A 14,701-nucleotide genomic window follows, 5' to 3' on the forward strand; every position below is an offset into this window, starting at 1 on the left:
ATACCAGACCACCTGATCTGCCTCTTGAGAAATTTGTATGCAGGTCAGGAAGCAACAGTTAGAACTGGACATGGAACAACAGACTGGTTCCAAATAGGAAAAGGAGTTCGTCAAGGCTGTATATTGTCACCCTGTTTATTTAACTTATATGCAGAGTACATCATGAGAAACGCTGGGCTGGAAGAAACACAAGCTGGAATCAAGATTTCTGGGAGAAATATCAATAATCTTAGATATGCAGATGACACCACCCTTATGGCAGAAAGTGAAGAGGAACTAAAGAGCCTCTTGATGAAAATGAAAGTGGAGAGAGAAAAAGTTGGCTTAAAGCTCAACATTCAGAAAACAAAGATCATGGCATCCAGTCCCATGACTTCATGGGAAATCACAGTGTCAGACTTTATTTTTCTGGGCTCCAAAATCACTACAGATGGTGACTGCAGCCATGAAATTAAAAGACACTTACTCCTTGGAAGGAAAGTTATGACCAACCTAGATAGCATATTCAAAAGCAGAGACTTTACTTTGCCAACAAAGGTCCGTCTAGTCAAGGCTATGGTTTTTCCTGTGGTCATGTATAGATGTGAGAGTTGGACTGTGAAGAAGGCTGAGCGCCGAAGAATTGATGCTTTTGAACTGTGGTGTTGGATAAGACTCTTGAGAGTCCCTTGGACTGCAAGGAGATCCAACCAGTCCATTCTGAAGGAGATCAGCCCTGGGATTTCTTTGGAAGGAATGATGCTAAAGCTGAAACTCCAGTACTTAGCCACCTCATGTGAAGAGTTGACTCATTGGAGAAGACTCTGATGCTGGGAAGGATTGGGGGCAAGAGGAGAAGGGGACGACAGAGGATGAGATGGCCGAATGGCATCACTGACTCGATGGATGTGAGTCTCAGTGAACTCTGGGAGTTGGTGATGGACAGGGAGGCCTGGCGTGCTGAGCTTCATGAGGTCGCAAAGAGTCGGACACGACTGAGCGACTGATCTGATCTGATCTGAAGGCCTATCAGTTTGGTCTAGTTTGTAGAATTATAAAACAGCTCCTAATATGGAGAACTTACCATCTGCTAGGTATTCTTCCAACCATTTTCCCTGTAATGCTCACTACTATTTCTTTGAGTATAACCTCTTAGTCTCACATTTTATAGATGAGGAAACTGAAGGACAGAGTTGCTCAATAGCTTGGTTAAGGTCACACAATCTTGACCAAGGTAAGGAGCAAAGCCAGAATCTCTTAGCAATCTAAATTCACAGCCTGTTCTTTCAAATAATCCACAACACTGTCTGCCATTGAATCTTTCCTCTTAAAACTGAAAATCTAAATAATATTTATCAATTTTCAGTCTTCTGGAATTTCTCTGGTTCTCTAAAATTTGCCAGGTACTATGAAACCTTAGTAAACGTTTTTTAGCAAACTGAAAGGCTTCACCAGGGTCAATGAGGCTAAACTCATTCAGAATGACAGGAAGTTTGACTACATTATTATCTTACATCTGTGTTATCTTTTTCAGTTTGTACAGCATTTCATTGACTGAGATGCCTCAGTCTAAATGCCATTCTTTCTGGGAATCCTCCTCTAGCCAGGCAGATTTTGATTTTTTTTTGGTTTATATTTCACCTGGGTTTTGTACCCACCTCTTTTAATATAGTTATTTTAGTATATTTTGCATTTATTTTATTTTTTACATAAATAAAAATATATTTACACTTTAAATTTATTTATTTGCATGCCTATTTCCTACTGGACAGTCAAAATCTCCATAGATGAGGTTATATCTCCTTAACTATGAAAGGCTCAACGTTTGGTACAAGTGTTCCATAAGAGGTCCTAAGAAACGCAGGTTTCTCCCATAAAATTCATCATGACACTTTTATCCCCCCCAAATCAGGCTCTTATACTTTCCTTCTTAGTCTTCTTTAAACAAACAAAACCCCAAAGCACAGTCTTTTTCTTGTTTCAGATTTTTTTTCTTTTTTTCCCATATACTTTAGCTCATTCCAGGCTATAGATTTCCTGACTCTATTCTGGGAGGTTTAGGCCACTGTTTTAAAATTGTCTTGAAAAAAAAAAAATGGTGGGGGGGTATTCCCTGCTTGTTCAGTGGTTAGGATTAAGTGCTTTCACTGCCATGGGCCTGTGTTTGATCACTTTTTGGGGACCTAAGATCCCACAGGTCTCATGGCATGGTCAAAAATAAGCTAAACCGTCTTGGTTATGTGCCCCATCTCTCATCTTTTATTCATACACTTCTAGGTCTGAGCCCATTAGAAAGACTATTTGTATAGTCACATACATCCATCTATATGCCTTTCTTTCTTTACTCATCTGAGTGATATGTTACTGCAGTGTCAAGGTCTTTTCCATAGCTTCCCATCTTTACTGATCCACTCCCTGTCCTCCTTCCAATTGTACTCCATTACATTCCATCTAACTTTGTTTAAAGTTGTTTGAAATCTGCCTTCTCCAAAATATAGATTATGACCAGTGACCTACTTCACTGGTGTGTGTGCTTAGACACTCAGTCATGTCCAACTCTTTGCGACCCCATGGACTGTTTTCTGCCAGCCTCTGTGCATGGGGATTCTCTAGGCCAAGAATACTGGAGTGGATGGCCCTGCCCTCCTCCAGGGGATCTTCCCAACCCAGGGATTGAACCCAGGTCTCCTGCATTGCAGGCAGATTCTTTACCATCTGAGCCACCAGGGAATCCCCCCTTCATTGGTAATTTACATAATTATATCACATGCATTTTCATATCCATAAACTTAGCATATGAAGGAACTGAAGTTAGAGGGACTTCTAAGTGGCAGGGAACTGCTGAAAATCAGGTCTATCTGATGCTAAACAGGCATGTACACTTAATCCATTTTACATAGTATATGCTCATAAATTCTACATGAGGTGCCACAGGCCTGAAGAGTCACACTAACATAAACCTGAGTGCAAGCTTGCCCAAGGCCAGTAAGAAAGTACCCCGCAGAACTGAAATTAGAAGCCAAGTTTCTGATTGCCTGTTTGGAGCTAGGTAGAGAGGGCATACTGACTTGGTATTTTACATATTTTGAAGAATTAGAAAGTATTTGAAGAGTGTGGATGGATATAGCACCATTAGATCCAAATGTTATCCTATAAAAGGTTAGCCTTTCATCCTTCACTCTCTGTCATTATTCACATGGATTTGGAATGATTGGGATGTCCCATAAAAGGCTTTGCGGATGCGATACTACAGTTTTAGGCAGATGGCATATCAGTGGTTCCTTTTCCAGAGTCATTGTTAATGCATCCTCCTTCTTATTTTTCCACTTCTGCTTTCATAATAAAAATAGAGGTTTATTTAAAAAATGAGAGTAAAGGAAACATTTGCACAAACTCTTGTTCAGGAATTTTCACTGAAGGCTATAAATAACTCAAGATTTATTAGGAAATTCAATTTATTCTACTGACTCCTTTCAGCTCTATTAGCTTTGTCTTAAATTCTCCATCAACTTTCTACTCCTTCAGTAATAGTCACCTAGGCTTTGCTAACACTCAGTTCTCTTAACATCTATCTGCTGTCTCATTCAAGACTAAATCTGCATGGATGGACCTAGAGATTATCATGCTATGTGAAATCAGGCAACAAGTATCATATGATATCTCATATGTGGAATCTGAAAAAAATGATACAAATGAACTTATTTACAAAACAGGCTCACAGACTTTGAAAACAAACTAAGGTTACCAAAGGGGAAAGTGGGTAGAGGAGTGATGAATTAGAAGTTTGGGATTAACATATACACACTGCTATATATAAAGAAGATGACTAGTAAGAACCTGCTATACTGCCAGGGATGGCAGAGCCTGGTGGGCTGCCGTCTATGGGGTTGCACAGAGTCGGACACGACTGAAGTGACTTAGTAGTAGCAGCAGCAGCAGCAGCAGCAGCATACTTCACGGGGGAATCTACTCAATACTCTGTAGTGGTCTATATGGGAAAAGAATCTAGAAAAAAGAGTGGATGTATGTTTATGTATATCTGATTCACTTGGCTGTACGCCTGAAAATAACACAGCATTGTAAATCAACTATACCCCAATTAAAATTTTTTAAAAAGATAACCCAAAAGGACCTACTATATAGCACAGGAAATGATATTCAATATCTTATAATAACCTATAATGAAAAATATATGTCTATATAATTATTACCTATATTCTTATATATCTATATATATACATATAACTGAATTACTTTGCTATACTTTGAAATATCAATACCCTCAGATATGCAGATGACACCATTCTAATGGCAGAAAGTGAGGAGGAACTAAAGAGCCTCTTGATGAAAGTGAAAGAGGAGAGTTAAAAAGTTGGCTTAAAACTCAACATTCAAAAGATGAAGATTATGGCATCTGGTCCTATCATTTCATGGCAAATAGATGGGGAAACAATGGACACAGTGACAGACTATTTTCTTGGGCTCCAAAATCACTGCAGATGGTGACTGCAGCCATGAAATTAAAAGATGCTTGCTCCTTGGAAGAAAAACTATGACCAACCTAGATGGCATATTAAACAGCAGAGACATTGCTTTGCCAACAAAGGTCCATCTAGTCAAAGCTATGGTTTTCTCAGTAGTCATGTATGGATGTGAGAGTTGGACCATAAAGAAAGCTGAGCACTGAAGAAATGATGTTTTTGAACTATGGTGTTGGAGAAGACTCTTGAGAGTCCCTTGGACTGCAAGGAGATCCAACCAGTCAATCCCAAAGGATATCTTAATCCTGAATGTTTATTAGAAAGACTGACGCTGAAGCTGAAATTCCAATACTTTTGCCATCTGATGCAAAGAACTGACTCATTGGAAAAGACCCTGATGCTGGGAAAGATTGAAGGCAGGAGGAGAAGGGAACAACAGAGGATGAGTTGGTTGGATGGCATCACTGACTCAATGGACATGAGTTTGAGCAAGCTCTGGGAGTTGGTGATGGACAGGGAAGCCTGGCATGCTGCAGTCCATGAAGTCGCAAGGAGTTGGACATGACTGAGCGACTGAACTGACTGAACTGACTTTACTGTACACCTAAAACTAATACAACATTTTAAATCAACTATACTTCAATAAAAAAAATTTTTTTAAATATAGTCTAATAGCTTTCTCAATAGCTTCCAATGTTTGAAGAGTATTAATAAGAACCACCAAGTCTTATCTCCCTCAGTCAAACATCACGGTTTATTATAGGATGATACAGATGAAAGAATGGAGGTCTAGGAGTCAATGACCTGGCTCTACCACTTAGTAACCATGCTACCTTGATCAAGGCACTTAATGCCACTCAATTTCAGCACTGTAATCTATTAAGACTGGTATAACAATATTTATCTCATAGGATGATTATGGGGATCAAACTCAGTATTATAGTGTGTGACAAAGACTTGCACATTGTAAATTTGTATGTAAATCTGATCATGGATGCCTCTACTTGCTCACAGTTGAGTAGTTATCCTTACACTGGAATAAAGCACTTCAGAATTGGGGTTGATCTGTAAAAAGTAAAAAGATATAATTTACTCTCAGTGAAAACACTCTTCTCCTTAATCATGCCTAAAGTGGCATTAGATGTCATTATTAGCTGTGCTGGCTCATCTTAAAGTCACAGTCAGTTAAAAAAAACCCAGATCTTCATGTCTGTTTTTTTTTCATGTGCACTCATAGTATTTAACCTAGATGAAAGAATTAATCTTTCTCAAAAAAGTTTAAGTACAGTTGATTCATAATATTTATTATATAAGTTTCAGCTGTACAACATACTAATTCAATATTTTTACATATTACTCCACTTAGAGTTATTAGAAAATTTTGGCTATGTTCCCCGGGCTGTATAAAATATTCTTAAAGCTTATTTATCTTATACATTGTAGTTTGTACCTATTAATCCCTACTCTGAGGAATTAATCTCGGTACCTGTTAAATTTCACACTGTTGGTCTTGGCCCAGTGCTTGAGAATGTTGAGGATATTTAGAGTTTAGATATATATGAAGTTTCTGGATGAGGTCTACTGCCCAGATTTGCAGTATCTACAACCAGTTTTCTTTCCAATATCTTTTTTCGTGGCCTGCCAAAGGCACAGATTTAATCTCTACTTTTCCATTGCAGGACTAGAAGAATCTATATCTAAAGATGTAGGAGGTCCTGAAATACTTTGAGATGGCATCTTCCAGGGTATCTGACTCCATAATTCCTTGAACATTGTAACACTTAACATTGTAATACTGTACAGGAGGTGATGACCAAAACCATCCCCCCAAAAAAGAAACGTAAGCAGGCAAAGAGGTTGTTGGAGGAGCCTTACAAATAGAAGCAAAATGCAAAGAAGAAAGGGAAATATATACCAAATTAAATGCAGTTTAGGAGATAAGCAAGGAGAAATAGAAAGATTTCTTAAGTGAACAATACAAAGAAATGGAGGAAAACAATAGAATGGGAAAAACTAGAAATCACTTCAAGAAAATCAGATACCAAGGGAATATTTCATGCAAAGATGGGCACCATAAAGGACAGAAATAGCAAGGACTTAAAAGAAGCAGAAGAGATAAAGAAGTGGTGGCAAGAATACACAGAAGAACTGGACAAAAAAGATCTTAATAACCTGGATAACAATGATGGTGTGGCCATTCACCTAGAGCCAAACATCCTGGAGTGTGAGTTCAAGTGAGCCTTAGGAAGCATTACTATGAACAAAGATCTGGGAGGTAATGGAATTCCAGCGGGACTGTTTCAAATCCTAAAAGATGCTGGTGTGAAAATGCTGCACTCAATATGCCAGCAAATTTGGAAAACTCAGCAATGACCACAGGACTGGAAAAGGTCCGTTTTCATTCTAATCCCAAAGAAAGGCAATGCCAAAGAATGTTCAACTTATTGTACATTTGCACTCATTTCACATGCTAGCAAGATACGCTCAAAATCATTCAAGGTAGTCTTCAGCAGTACATAAACAGAGAACTTCCATAGGTTCGGCTGGATATAAAAAGGCAGAGGAACCAGAGATCAAATCACCAACATTTGTTGGATCATGGGCTTCCCTTGTAGCTCAGTTGGTAAAGAATCTGCCTGCAATGCAGGAGACTCAGGTCTGATCCTGGGTCGGGAAGATCCCCTGGAGAAGGAAATGGCAACCCATTCCAGTATTTTTGCCTGGAGAATCCCATGGACAGAGGAATGTGGCAGGCTACAGTCCATGGGGTCTCAAGAGTCCAACACAACTTAGCAACTAAACCACCACTAGTTGGATCATAAAAAAGCAAGGGAATTAAAAAAAAAATCCACTTCTGCTTTATTGACTATGCTAAAGCCTTTGACTATGTGGATCACAACAAACTGTGAAAACTTCTTAAAGAGATGGGAATACCAGACCTTCTTACCTGCTTCTTGAGAAGCCTGTATTCAGGGCAAGAAGCAACAGTTAGACATGGAACTACAGACTTGTTCAAAATTGGGAAAGGAGTACAACAAGGCTGTATATTGTCATCCTGCTTATTTAACTTACATGCAGAGTACATCATGTGAAATGCCAGGCTGGATGAATCACAATCTGGAATCAAGATTGCTGGGAGAAATATAAACCTCAGATATGCAGATGATACTAACTTAATGGAAGAAAGTGAAGAGGAACTAAAGAGCCTCTTGATGAAAGTGAAAGAGGAGAGTGAAAACACTGGCTTAAAACTCAACATTCTAAAAACTAAGACCGTGGCATCTGGTCCCATCATTTCATGGCAATAGAAGAGGGAAAAGTGGAAAGCAGTGACAGATTTTCTTTTCTTGGGCTCCAAAATCACTGCTGACAGTGACTGCAGCCATGAAATTAAAAGATGCTTGCTCCTTGGAAGAAAAACTATGACAAACCTAGACAGTATATTAAAAAGCAGACATCACTTTGCCAACAAAGGTCCATATAGTTAAAGCTATGGATTTTACAGTAGTCATGTTATGGATGTGAGAATTGGACCATAAAGAAGGTTGAACACTGAAGAATTGATACTTTTCAAACTGTGGTGTTGGAGAAGACTCTTGAGAGTCCTTTGGACAGAAGAAGATCCAACCAGTCAATCCTAAAGGAAATAAATCCTTAATATTCACTGGAAGGACTGATATTGAAGCTCCAATACTTTTGTGCCAGATACAAAGAGGCAACTCTTTGGAAAAGATCCTGATGCTAGGGAGGATTGATTGAGGGCTAGAGGAGAAGGGGACAACAGAGGATGAGATGGTTGGATGGCATCACGAATTCAATGGACATGAGTTTAACCTAACTCTGGGAGATAGTGAAGGACAGGGAAGCCTGGCTTGCTGCAGTTCATGGGATTGCAAAGAGTTAGACCCAACTTAGCAACTGAACAGCAAATCCCTTGAAAGGTCTAAGAAAAGCCCCATCACCCCATTTTTGTTAGGTTGATGGCATGGGAAAGGAGTATTAAGTGGCTTCATTTTCTTGCCAGTGCTTGTAAGAAGCCTCTACTTTTTGATGAAAGGTTGATGATGTCCTAGTAGAAGATGATGATCTGACAATTTTCCATTTTGGTTGCTGCAGTGATGATGAAAATGATCTGACTCATCTCACTTCAAATTCTGGAGACCTTTCCATACCCATTTATTGCATATGAGCACTTCCTCTTATCAGGAGAATGGAAAATTAGCCATTAGCCAAAATTCATTTTTGATGTTATCTTTTCATGTGCTAAGGATATGTGACTTGGCAATTCTTATATTATCTTAACATCATCTCAAAGATGCAAGTAAGTGAATTTCCAACAGAAAAGTGTCCCACTACAGATAGACCAAGTGATAAAAAGACAAAACTTTCCAGGAATGTTATTATTAGGTTAACTAGCCAGGGAAGGGCAAAGAGTAGGATTGGCTTTGGTACTTGGGCTGTAAAAATATGCACACAGATCTTTTTTCTGAGCCTTCTTGCTTAGCTAAGCATTTCATTATAACTCTTCTTGTATATCTTACTTCCTTAATTTTTAAAAATTAAGATATAATATACATATAACATTATATTCATTTCAGGCCTACAGCATAATGATTTGATATTTGTATATAGTACAAAATGATTACCACAAGAAGTCTACTTAACATAACAGTTTTCTGTGATGAGAACTTTGAAGGTCCACTCTCTTAGCAACTTTCAAATATGGAATACAATATTATTAACTGTAGTCACCATGCTGTATATTACTACTTCCTTAATCTTTAATGAGTTCATCATATCTTTAAGTTCTACCTTTATATACAGTCTCTCCCCTATGTCTTCAAACATATTTAAAATTTTCTATCTTGAAAAAACTTCCTTTGACCCTTCTATCAACTCTAGTAAGAGAGGCATGAACTTTTCAAACCATATACATACCCTTTGCCTCTATTTACTTGTCATTTAATCATACATAGGGCTTTTGTTACACCTCTACCATCAAACTGAAATGTTTCCATCATCTATAATATCTCAAATGACCTCTTACTCTTTGACTCCTTTGTAGGGCTATTGTGATTGACTATATTCCTAAAATTATCCCTTCAAAATATTTTACTATCCTAGTTTTTCATGCTGCCCTAATTTTTGTCTTATCATTGTCCTTAAAATAAACTACAAGGTCTGATATGACTTTGGTCCTTTGTCTAACTCTCTAGCCTTATCTCTTTCCCAGCTTACATTTTACACAATCATGCCAAAATTTTTTTTCTTGGTTCCTTGATAAGTGCAATTTGTCTTCACTTAATTCTGTTTCTTGGGACGTGATATTCTGTCCCACAAGAGTACTCAACCCTACTTCCCTTTCATCAAGCTAACTCCTCATCCTTTATACATCTGCTAAAATGCAAATTATTTAAGGAGGTCTTTTGCATCTTTTAAAGTAGGGCTACCTGTTCTTTGATCTCAGAGATCCATATCACAGCACTTACATTATTTTATTGTTATTAAATCAATTGTCAGTCACTTTCATAAAGTTATAGGTTTTGTAAAGATTTGGTCTGTTGCTATATACTCCCAGAGATAGGCACATGTGGTTATTCACTAGTGATGTATAAATGGATGGTGGATATTCTTTGTAATCCCTACTGATTCCTCTTCTTCTTTCTTTCCTCTCATGCATAAAATTGAGGTAATTATGTTTCCCATAACTATTTCACAATATTGTGAGGATTAAATAATGTATGTAAAATAACTTATTAATACATTACAAATGGATATACTTGCTATTGTGCTTACCAGATGGCTCCATGGTAGAGTCCCCCTGTGAAGGCAGGAGATGGAGAAGACAGGAGTTCGATCCCTGGGTCAGGAAGATCCCCTGGAGGAGGAAATGGCAACCCACTCCAAAATTCTTGCTTGGAAAATTCCATAGACAGAGGAGTCTGGAGAGCTACAGCCCATGGGGTTGCAAAGAGTCAGACATGACTGAGCATGCACACATACTTGCTATTATTATTTTTCCCTTATTAGCAAGACAGTCTCTCATCTATGGTGAAGAATGCCCTCAGAAATATTTATATTAGGACAAATGTTGTTTAAGGGTACAATTGCAACAAGTAGCAAACAAGCCTTAGACGTCTAATGCACAATATAGTGAATACAAACAACAATATTGTATTGTAAGCATTAAACTTGCCTGGCTTTCCTGGTGGCTCAGACAGTAAAGAATCTGCCTGCAATGCAGGAGACCCAGGTTCAATCCCTGGGTCAGAAAGACCCCCTGGAGAAGGAAATGGGTACCCACTTCAGTATTCTTGCCTGGACAATTCCACGGACAGAGGAGTCCAAAGGGTCACAAAGAGTTAGACATGACTGAGAGACTAACACTTTCACTTTCAAACTTGCTAAGAGACTAGAACTTAATAATTCTAATCACTAGAAAGAAATAATAAATATGTAACAACATAGAGATCTTAATTGTTGTTACAATGTCAATTATAGTAGAGTATATAAATGTATCAAGTAATAATGTTATATGTCAAATGCAGTTCAATAAAAAATATTTGGAAGATGGTGGAGGAATAGGACGGGGACACCACTTTCTCCCCCATAAATTCATCGAAAGAACATTTGAACACTGAGCAAATTTTATGGAACAACTTCTGAATGCTGGCAGAGGACATCAGGCACCCAGAAAGGCAGCCCATTGTCTTTGAAAGGAGGTACGACAAAATATAAAAGATAAAAAGAGACAAAAGAGGTAGGGACAGAGATCTGTCTTGGGAAGGGAGTCTTTAAAAAGAGAGAAGTTTCAAAACACCAGGAAACACTCTTTCCAGCCGGTCTGTGGTGAGCCTTGGAATCTCAGAGGGCAAAATAACCGGGAGGAAAAATAAGTAAATAATTAAAACCCACAGATTACGTGCCTAACAGCAACTCCCAGCAGAGCAGCAGCCCAGACGCTTGCATCGCCCGCTAGCAAGCAGGGACTGGACAGGGAGGTGCAGGCTGCATGGCTTAGGGTAAGGATTCAGCCTGAATGCCCCGAGGGCAATCTGAGGAAACTAGCTTGTGGTAGCAACCCAGACTGTGGGATAGCTATCCTGCAGAAAGCCCTAACCTAAGACACTGCCAGGCTCACTCACAGAACAAAGGACTAAGCAGAGCTAGCTGGCTGCGGACCGGCCTATCCCCCACTGGAGACAGGCAGGCGAGGGCAGCCAGAGCCGGAAGGAGGCAATCACAGGCCTAGAGAGGCATTCTATACCAAACTGCAAGCAGACTTCGTTGCTAACCAAGACGTCTTGGGGTTCTGGATGGTCAACATCTGCTGGGAGGGTCGCAGCCAGAGATCAGCTCCCCAGAAGAGACACATGGCACACATGAGAAGGCCCGCCCATTGTACACCCAGAAAACTGAGCCGCTGGGATGGGGGAGGTGATAAGTTGCAGCCTTCAACTGGGGGCAACTGTGCTTGCAAAGCACCTGGTCACCTGAGCTGCTCAGACCTGGGGCAGGCACAAAACACAGGCCCAACCAAGTCTGCGCCTTTGTGGAGTACCCGAGAACCTGAACCTGAGCGGCTTAAACCTGGGGAGTGCATGCAACACAGGGCCTGCATCAGACAGTTCCCGGCAGAGCAACCTAGAGCCTGAGCAGTGTAGACTGGGAAAGCACACATGCCATGAGCCAGGGGGGAGGGGGGGGCAGAGGACGGCGAGGGGGGAGGCAAACCCAGTGTGGCTGAAACACTGTGAGCGCTCCCCACACACGCCAGTGATATATGTATGCAGTTTTCCTCCCTCCCCACAGCACGACTGAACAAGTGAGCCTAAAAAAAAAGTGACCACCACTGCCCCCCTTGTGTCAGGGCAGAAATTAGACACTGAAGAGACTAGCAAACAGAAGAAGCTAAAATAAACAGAGGGAACCACTTTGGAAGTGACAGGTACAATAGATTAAAACCCTGTAGTTAGCACCAACTACATAGGAAGGGGCCTATAGACCTTGAGAAGTATAACCTGGACCAAGGAACTATCGGAAAATGAACTGACCCCACACTGTCCGCAACAGCTCCAGAGAAAGTCCTAGATATATTTTTACTGTTATCATTTTTTAAATTAAAAACATTTTTTTAATTTTTAAGTCCCTTATTACTCCTTTAATTTTCATTTTTATAACCCGCTATTACCTTGCAAAAAAAAGACCCTATTTTTAAAGCAAAATTCATATTATATATTATAATTTTGTGACTTTGTTTTCTTTTTCTTTTTTTAATATTGTATTTTTGAGAATCTAATGTCTACTCTAGATTTTTAATCTTTCTTTTTGGTATTTGTTACCAACTTTGTACCTTTAAGAACCCCGTCTTCAGTACCCATTTTTACTTGGGAGCAAGATCACTGGCCTGATTGCTCTCTCCCCTTTTTGACTCTCCTTTTTCTCCACCAGGTCTCCTCTATCTCCCTCCTCCCCTTTTCTTCTCTACCCAACTCTGTCAATCTCTTTATGTGTTCCGGGCTATGGAGAACACTTAGGGAACTGATTACTGGCTGGATCTATCTCTCTCCTTTTGTTTCCCCCTTTTATCCTCCTGGCCACCTCTGTCTCCTTCCTCCCTCTTCTCTTCTCTGTGTAACTCCATGGACATCTCTGAGGGATCCAGACTGTGGAGAGCACATAGGGAAGTGATTACTGGCTAGCTTGCTCTTGCCCCTTTTGATTCCCCCTCTTCTTCTCCTGCTCACCTCTATCTCCCTCCTCCCTCTTCTCTTCTCCATGTAACTCTGTGTACCTCTCCGAGTGTCCCTCACTGTGGAGAAACTTTTAATCACTAACCTAGATGTTTTATCATCGGTGCTGTAGAGATGGAGAAATCTTGAGGCTGCTGTAAGAATAAGACTGAAAACCAGAGGCAGGAGGCTTAAGTCCAAATCCTGAGAAGACCAGAGAACTGAATCCAGGGAACATTAATTGATAGGAGCTCATCAAATGCCTCCATACCTACACTGAAACCAAGCACCAGCCAAGGGCCAACAAATTCCAGAGCAAGACATACCATACAAATTCTCCAGCAACACAGGAACATAGCCCTGAGCTTCAATATACAGGCTGCACAAAGTCACACCAAACCCACTGACATCTCAAAACTCATTACTGGACACTTCATTGCACTCCAGAGAGAAATCCAGCTCCACCCACCAGAACACCAACCCAAGTTTCCCTAACCAGGAAACCTTGACAAACCAACTGTCCAACCCCACCCAAAGTGAGGAACCTCCACAATAAAGAAGAACCACAAACTTCCAAAATACAGAAAGGCCACCCCAAACACAGCAATATAAACAAGATGAAAAGGCAGAGAAATACACAGCAGGTAAAGGAACAGGATAATGCCCACCAAACCAAACAAAAGAGGAAGATATAGGGAATCTACCTGATAAAGAATTCCAAATAATAATAATGAAAATGATCCAAAATCTTGAAAACAAATTGGAGTTACAGATAAATAGCCTGGAGACAAGGATTGAGAAGATGCAAGAAAGGTTTAACAAGGACCTAGAAGAAATAAAAAAGAGTCAATATATAATGAGTAATGCAATAAATGAGATCAAAAACACTCTGAAGGGAACCAACAGTAGAATAAGGGAGGCAGAAGATAGGATAAGTGAGGTATAAGATAGAATGGTAGAAATAAATGAAACAGGAAAAAAGAAAAAAAGAATTAAAAGAAATTAGGACAACCTCAGAACCTCTGGGACAATATTAAGCACCCCAACATTCGAATCATAGGAGTCCCAAAGAAGAAGACAAAAAGAAAGACCATGAGAAAATACCTGAGGAGATAATAGTTGAATAGTTGAAAACTTCCCTAAAATGGGGAAGGAAATAATCACCCAAGTCCAAGAAACCCAGAGAGTCCCAAACAGGATAAACCCAAGGCAAAACGCCCCAAGACACATATTTATCAAATTAACAAAGATCAAACACAAAGAACAAATATTAAAAGTAGCAAGGGAAAAACAACAAATAACACACAAGGGGATTCCCATAAGGATAACAGCTGATCTTTCAATAGAAACACTTCAGGCCAGAAGGGAATGGCAGGATGAAAGAAAATAACCTACAGCCCAGATTACTGTACCCAGCAAGGATCCCATTCAAATATGAAGGAGAAATCAAAAGCTTTACAGACAAGCAAAAGCTGAGAGAATTCAGCACCACCAAATCAGCTCTCCAAC

The 14,701-nt window shown here is 39.7% G+C and overlaps 1 long non-coding RNA gene across 2 annotated transcripts in view; it reads right to left on the bottom strand.

The window, feature by feature from the left end:
• LOC147356685 (uncharacterized) overlaps positions 1–14,701 on the bottom strand; it is a 437,761-nt gene that overhangs the window by 13,841 nt on the left and 409,219 nt on the right. The window contains exon 4 of one of the 2 annotated variants that reach the window (XR_015143451.1): positions 10,257–10,410. This is a non-coding gene — a long non-coding RNA (uncharacterized LOC147356685). The remainder of the gene's footprint in view (positions 1–10,256; positions 10,411–14,701) is intronic. The other variant, XR_015143452.1, reaches the window with a different exon arrangement.

The sequence above is a fragment of the Bos grunniens genome, chromosome 16 (assembly GCF_055505025.1).
Source record: "Bos grunniens cultivar Pamir isolate PY7600 chromosome 16, Bosgru_T2T1.0, whole genome shotgun sequence".
Taxonomy (NCBI): Eukaryota; Metazoa; Chordata; class Mammalia; order Artiodactyla; family Bovidae; genus Bos; species Bos grunniens.